This window comes from Colossoma macropomum, unplaced genomic scaffold (assembly GCF_904425465.1).
Source record: "Colossoma macropomum unplaced genomic scaffold, Colossoma_macropomum, whole genome shotgun sequence".
NCBI classification, from domain to species: domain Eukaryota; kingdom Metazoa; phylum Chordata; class Actinopteri; order Characiformes; family Serrasalmidae; genus Colossoma; species Colossoma macropomum.
In genome coordinates, this window is record NW_023495565.1 from 2,007,823 (window position 1) to 2,014,748 (window position 6,926).

The window sequence follows — 6,926 nt, forward strand, 5'->3', positions numbered from 1 at the left end:
TCCCAAACCTCCTCACTCACGTTGCATCCATTCATCCACAGCAGGAATGTCAGAAGGAGTGGCTGTCCAAGGTGTGAGTGGGGGTTGGAAACCTAAAATGCACTGAAATGATGTCAGCGCTGTTGAGGCATTAATTAAGGAGTTCTGGGCCATCTCTGCCCAAATCAGGAACTTAGACCAATGTGTTATGTTGGCAGAATAACTCTAGAAAGTTCCCAATTTACTCCTGATTCACCCTCTCACACCGCCCATTAGACTGGGGGTGGTAACCAGAGGTTATACTAATGTTAACACCCAGGTGTTCAAAGAAACCGGACCATACTTTAGAAGTAAACTACACACCTCTATCAGATAATATGTCCTCCGGCATTCCATAGTGTTGGAAAACCTGTGTAAATATGGCCTCTGCTGTCTGAAAAGCTGTAAGAAGTGCTGCAAATGGGACAAATTTTACTCACTAAGAAAAGTGATCAACTATGGTAAGTATTGCAGTGAAACTTTCAGAAGGGGGAAGATCAGTAACAAAATCTATAGCAAAATGGGACCAGTGGCATTCGGGAACTGGTAGGGGCATGAGTTTCCCAGCTGGCAAGGTTTTGGGGGTTTACATGGAGCGCAAATAGAACATGAAGTTACAAACCTGTGCATGTCTTGGTTTTGTGTTACCTACCAATAACAACTGTTGAATAGCTGTTGTGTGCAAACCTCTCCAGGGTGACCTGAGGATACAGAAGAGTGAGCCCAAGTAATAAGGCGGTCTCGAAATGGTTCGGGCACGTATGTCTTGCTGGCGGGGCAATGGTTAGGGACAGTAGTATTTTCTAAAGCTTTGGCAATTTCCTCATCAATCTCCCAACATATGGATGCTACTGTGAGAGGAAGTATGTGTTCAGGTGCAGAACTTTCATTCAGCTCATCAGTTTCGTTCTGATAGATTGTAGATAATCTATAAGAGACAGTAGGATGTATTAGAACGAAATTGGGAGAAAAACAGAGACCAATGTGCTTGTCTCAGATTTAAACCTTTGGCTGTATGCAAATACTCTAGATTTTTATGAACCGTGAGTACAAGGAAAGGATAATTAGCCCCCTCTAACCAATGCCTCCACTCCTCCAATGGCAGTTCAACGGCTAATAACTCTCTATCCACGATACCATAGTTTCGCTCAGCGGGTGTGAGTTTGTGGGGGTAAAAAGCTATTGGAAACAACTTAGAAGGATCTCCACTTCGTTGAGAACACAGCCCCCACACCAGTCTCAGAGGCATCTACCTCAACTACAAAAGGGATGAGATGGGTCTGTATGCTTGAGTAAAGGGGCTGACATAAACATGGACTTGAGTTTGTTAAAGGCCTCCTCAGCTTGAGGGGACCATACTAATTTCTTATTCTTAGCTGCACTCTGGAGCAAGCCATCAGTGGAGCTAAAGTTATGTATGAAACAGCAATAGAAATTAGCAAAGCCTAAGAATTTCTGCAATTCTTTAATAGATGTGGGAGTTGGCCAATTCCAAACAACAAACCCTGGGTTACCAGTGACTTAAAGTCTCTGCTGAACCAGAAGAAAAGAGCATTTATGGCAGGAGACGGGGAGGAACTGAAGAGGGTACAAAAAGAGCTTGAAACCTCAATTAAGAAGGTCAAAGAGGAGCACAATTCCAAGCTGGAAAACAAACTAGAGCTGAATAACACTTATGATGTCTGGAGAGGCCTAAAAGACATCACTGGCTTCAACTAATGCTGCCCTATTCCAGCAGAGGGTAAGCATGAATGGGTGAATGAGTTAAACCAATTCTTTGTGCGGTTTGACAATGGCTCCTCTCCTGCCCCATTGTATCTGTCTCATACACAGATTAACACACCTACACAACAATGCCATGGGCACAGCCTCACCTTCCTCCACCTCAGCCATTCACACCTGTGACCATCAGCAACCACTGTCTGCAATGGATGCCTCTCACCCACCTCCCACAGTTGGAATGTCCAGTGATAGTACATTCACTGCTGATCAGGTGAAGAAGGAACTGAAAAACTTAAGAAGAGTAAAGCAGTGGGACCTGATGGCACTGAACCTAGGGTGCTGAAACTGTGTGCAGAGCAGCTTTGTGGAATTCGTCAGCACATCTTTAATCTGAGCTGCAGCCTGAAGAGAGTCCCAGTTATGTGGAAAACATTTTGTGTGGTTCCTGTCCCCAAGAAAAGGCAACCGAAAACACTAAATGATTATCGACCGGTTGCACTGACTTACCACTTAGTGAAGACACTCGAAAGGCATCTGGTCAGAACAGCTCTCGACCCTCTACAGTTTGCATATCAGGATGGCATTGGAGTGGATGATGCAGTTATCTACCTGCTGGACAGAACATACTCTCACCTGGACACATCAGGCAACACTTTGAGAATCATGTTCTTCAATTTCTCCAGTGCACCATACAGCCTGTGATGTTAGGGGAGAAGCTACAGCTGATGCGGGTGGATGAATCTTTCATCTCATGGACAATGGACTATCTGACTGGACGACCTCAGTATCTGCGACTACACGGCTGTGTCTCGGACAAGGCTGTGCAGAGTGTTGGGGCACCTAGGGGACTGTATTAGCACATTCCTGTTCAACCTGTACACCTCTGACTTCAGGTACAACACAGAGTCATGTCATCTGCAAAAATTCTCAGATGACATGGCCACTGTGGGGTACATGAGGAACGGACAGGAGGAGGAATACAGGAAGCTGGTGAAGGACTTTGTTGACTGGTGTAAGCTGAACCAGCTGCAGCTAAACATCAGTAAGACTAAGGAGATAGTGCTGGACGTTAGGAAGTCCAAACCTGCCTTGTCACCAGTCACCATTGATGGAGTTGATGTGGAGGTGGTGGGGACATACAAGTATCTGGGTGTGCACTTGGACAACAAGCTGGACTGGAGCTGTAACACTCCTGTGGTGTACAAGAAAGGCCAAAGCCATCTATACTTCCTGAGGAAGCTGAGGTCTTTTGGTGTGTGCACTAAGCTCCTATGGATATTCTACCAGTCTGTTGAAGCCAGTGCTTTATTCTATGCTGTTGTGTGCTGGGGCAGCAGCATTAACAAAAGTGCTCTGAACAAATTAAACAAACTTATTAGGAAGGCTCTGTTGTAGGAGTCACACTGGACTCTTTGGAGGTTGTGGCAGAACAAAAGACGCTCAACAAGCTGTTGGCGGAACTCTCTTCAGGCTGCAGCTCAGATTAAAGATGTGCTGAAGAATTCCACAACACCTTGCACCCCCTGCATGCTACACTGGACAAACAGAGAAGCACATTCAGTGGCAGACTGTTACAGCTGTGCTGTGTTAAAGAGCGCCATGTAAGATCTTTCTTACTCACTGCTGTAAGGCTCTACAAGAAGTCTCCTTACTGCAGAGATGGTACTGATCTCCTGCTGTCTGAACTGTGCTGAACCACATCACAATATCTCCTCTCCTATTAATACACACTGTGCAATATATCATCACAGCTACTGTAATGACACTCTCACTGCACACTTTATACTGTAATATTGCTGCAGCTCCTAGTTATGTCTATAATTAGACATACTTTTATTTCTACTCTCTTATACTTAATCTTATGTCTATTTTTATTTCTGTTTTTTATTTTCTGCATAATATATGTAAGTTTATGTGCAATTATTTGTGTTGCTAATTTACCACAGCATCCACCTTGTGATCATCCATGAGTATGCATAAACTTTCGTCATATGAAATTCACACTTCTCACCTCTGACATACAGCTGATTTTGAAGGACACACTGAAGATCACTGAAACGATCATGTTCATGATGAGGGGGTAACTGGGTAGCCTTAGTCTTCTTGAAAACCTCAAATAGGTCAGAATATACTTCCAGAACATTAAGCTGTGCCTAAACGTCAGGACTCTCAACAGAAGTAGAACTGATATTAATAGATGGGAACTTGAGACAATGAGAGTAGTAATAATCTGACCATGAGACAATGTTTTTATTGGACCGTGAAATGGGCCGACCTAGGATCACGGAGAACGTCACATCGTCGGAGTCATTCCTCAGGGGACAATCTGGAGGAGTCACACTGTGTAGGTTCAGGAACTGGAGCTGGAGTCGAAAGTGAAGCTGGAGAGAGAGCAGGAACTGGAACTGGGGTGCGATGCTTACTCCTCTATGGTGCACATTTGTGAAGCAGTTGGTCCAGATGGATAGTTAAAATTATAAGATGGTCTTATGTCAGATCGTCATCCCTACAGGTGAGTTCAGTTACAATCTCAGCATTTAAACCATTACAGAATGCCACATGAGCACTGGTTCATTCCACCTACTACCAGCTGCAAGTGTACGAAATTCAAGTGCATAGCTAGCTACTGAACAATTTCCTTGTTGAATTTTTGAAATAATTTCCCCTCTACCCTCTTGTGGGTGATCAAGAATGGTTCCAAAGTCTAGAAACAATAAAGGTGATCTGGGCTTGAACAGAGCTGAGGGTGAATTTCTAAAGCAAACAGAGCACTGGAGTAAAAACCCACTGTATTTGTCGGGTGAACCATCAAATTTGTTGGGTTTCCTGACCAGAAAATGAGCGGCGGGGTTAGAGTCACAGGAGCAGCGGCAGTAATTGTGGCTTGGGCTGTTGCAGGCTAAGCGATTCCAGCTGGGTGGACAAATCCCTCACACCAGTTAAAAGTTGCAAAAGCTGGGCTTGCTGCTCAGTTTGCCTGTGAATCGCCTATCGATTGGTTAAAACCAGCTAACAGCTGCTGAGGTTGTACACACTGATACAAAATACATCACAAAGTACCTAAGCTAAAAGCCTGGGCTATATACTAACAATATTGATACACATGACATGAGTAACAGGTGCCAAGAGCCAATAATCAGGCGAAGCTGAATGTTAATAGGTGGACTGTATGGAGTCTGGAGTGAGTTGACCTGCCAGAGGATTCTTGAAGTTCGCAACGGAATGGGTGGTGGAGCCAGGGAGAGATGTGACAGTACACTTGTGTGGGTGTAAGCTTGAATTGGGATTATTTCATGTGTGTGAAATTATAATGTGCTTTAATCTCCTCATTTTTATCCTCACACCTTGCCTCCTTTATACTGGACTTCCCCAGCTAAACAGAGGATTTTTTAGTCTTTATTCATGTAAACAGCCACAATCGGTTGTGCTTGGCTGATGGGATCTTTTTTTCAGTAAAAGAGTTCTTTGATTTTTGTTTTGGAGGGAGCCAAATATGTCTGAGGAGGACAACAGGAAAGTTCAGTCTGATAGTAGACTTGTTTTAGAGGCATCCACACAACGGCCAATTTTTATGCCAGAAGTTTTTACGATGAAGGTCATGAGTGGATTGACTGACATAGATTTGGGGAATGCACATTAACTGAGAAAGCATATTCAAATTTGGATGTGTTTACATGAGATATTTTAGCTTTAGACCACTTTAAATGCATGTTGAGGATGGGGATATTCGCATTCAGCTGCGTAGTACAAAACCAAGTGGCAGTTAACTTGGCAGCAAAGTAAGAGCTTATCATGGACTTTGAGAAGCCGGTGTGTGACTCATGTGCGAGGGGTGAGCTAAAGGGGGGGCATCGAATAGAAAGTCACAGAAGCACGAAATGATGGCAATGGTTCAGTTATTAAAGGAGTAAGTGTAGGAGTTAAAAGAGGCTACTGGCTATCCTCATAATACTTTGGTTGGCTCATTTAGACAAAATAATGCCACAAGAAGACCTAGCTATAATGAAGTGAGTCATAGACGTAAACACAGATGTGGCCAAGATAGGTGGAGGGAAAGTTGTGAGGTTAGGACACTAAAAATGTGTTGGGAATATGGGTGTGATTGACATATAAGGCATAACTGCCCCTCTTGGTCGGGAAACTAGACAGGAGGTCAGTCATCTGCCTGTGGTGCTCTTAATGAATGAAGTAGTTACAGTTGGTAAGTCAGGTAGTACTTATCTAGAAGGTGAAAGAAATGCAATGAAAATGCCTCTTTTGTTAGACCCTGGGGCCCAAGTTAGTTTAATGGATTTTAAGTTTTAGCAGCAGTGTGGGGCAAGGGCCGAGGAATTACAGTCACATTCTACCAAGATTTCTGCAGTAAGTGGGGAACAGTTGAAAACAATTTTGTGATGGACATTAATTTTTTGGTTGTTCATGATCTTAGGCATGCAGCCTCCTTGGTATGGATTTTATGAGAAGCTTTAAAATCGAATTGGATTTGCCACAAAATAGGTATAAGCTAATAGGCAAATGTTTTACCTCTTTAAGTGGGCAAACATTACTAAAAATTATTAAAATGAACACTATTAATCTTTTTTTCCAAGGTCAAACATATCCTTTGTGCCTCTGATTAACTGAAACTGTTGCAAAATCAGAGTAGTGACAAAATCTATACATTAGATGATTCTTCAGTGTATTTTAAGTCAAAACACTTTTTGTAATATTTGGTGAAATCTTCCTTCATTCTAGCAGGTATTAATGCAAAATATGGTTAGAGAAACAAGTCTGGTCACTATGGCTGCTGCCATCTCTGTAAACATGAGAAATAACAAATGAAATGAACCATCCAACATTAAACTGATCACAACAATGAGATGTATCTATTTTCCTCTCCACCAATCAGGACAGGGATGTCCTGCCTGTCAATCACATTGTGTGTCTACAGCACATAGTGGGGAGCAGTCCATGTGAGTTATATATTTGGCCAAAATATCCAGTTGGGAACGGAAGTGCTGTTGGTTGTTGTTTTAGCAAAGTCCAAAGGAAATCTCTGAGAAGTTTTGACACGTTACAACAAACAGGTGAAGCTATAAGTATGGGGAAAAACAAGAGTTATGTTATGAACATAAACTGTTCAAGAAAATGCAATGCTTCATTGACTACCTAATGGCAAAGAGAAGATACACATGGATTTGAAAAAG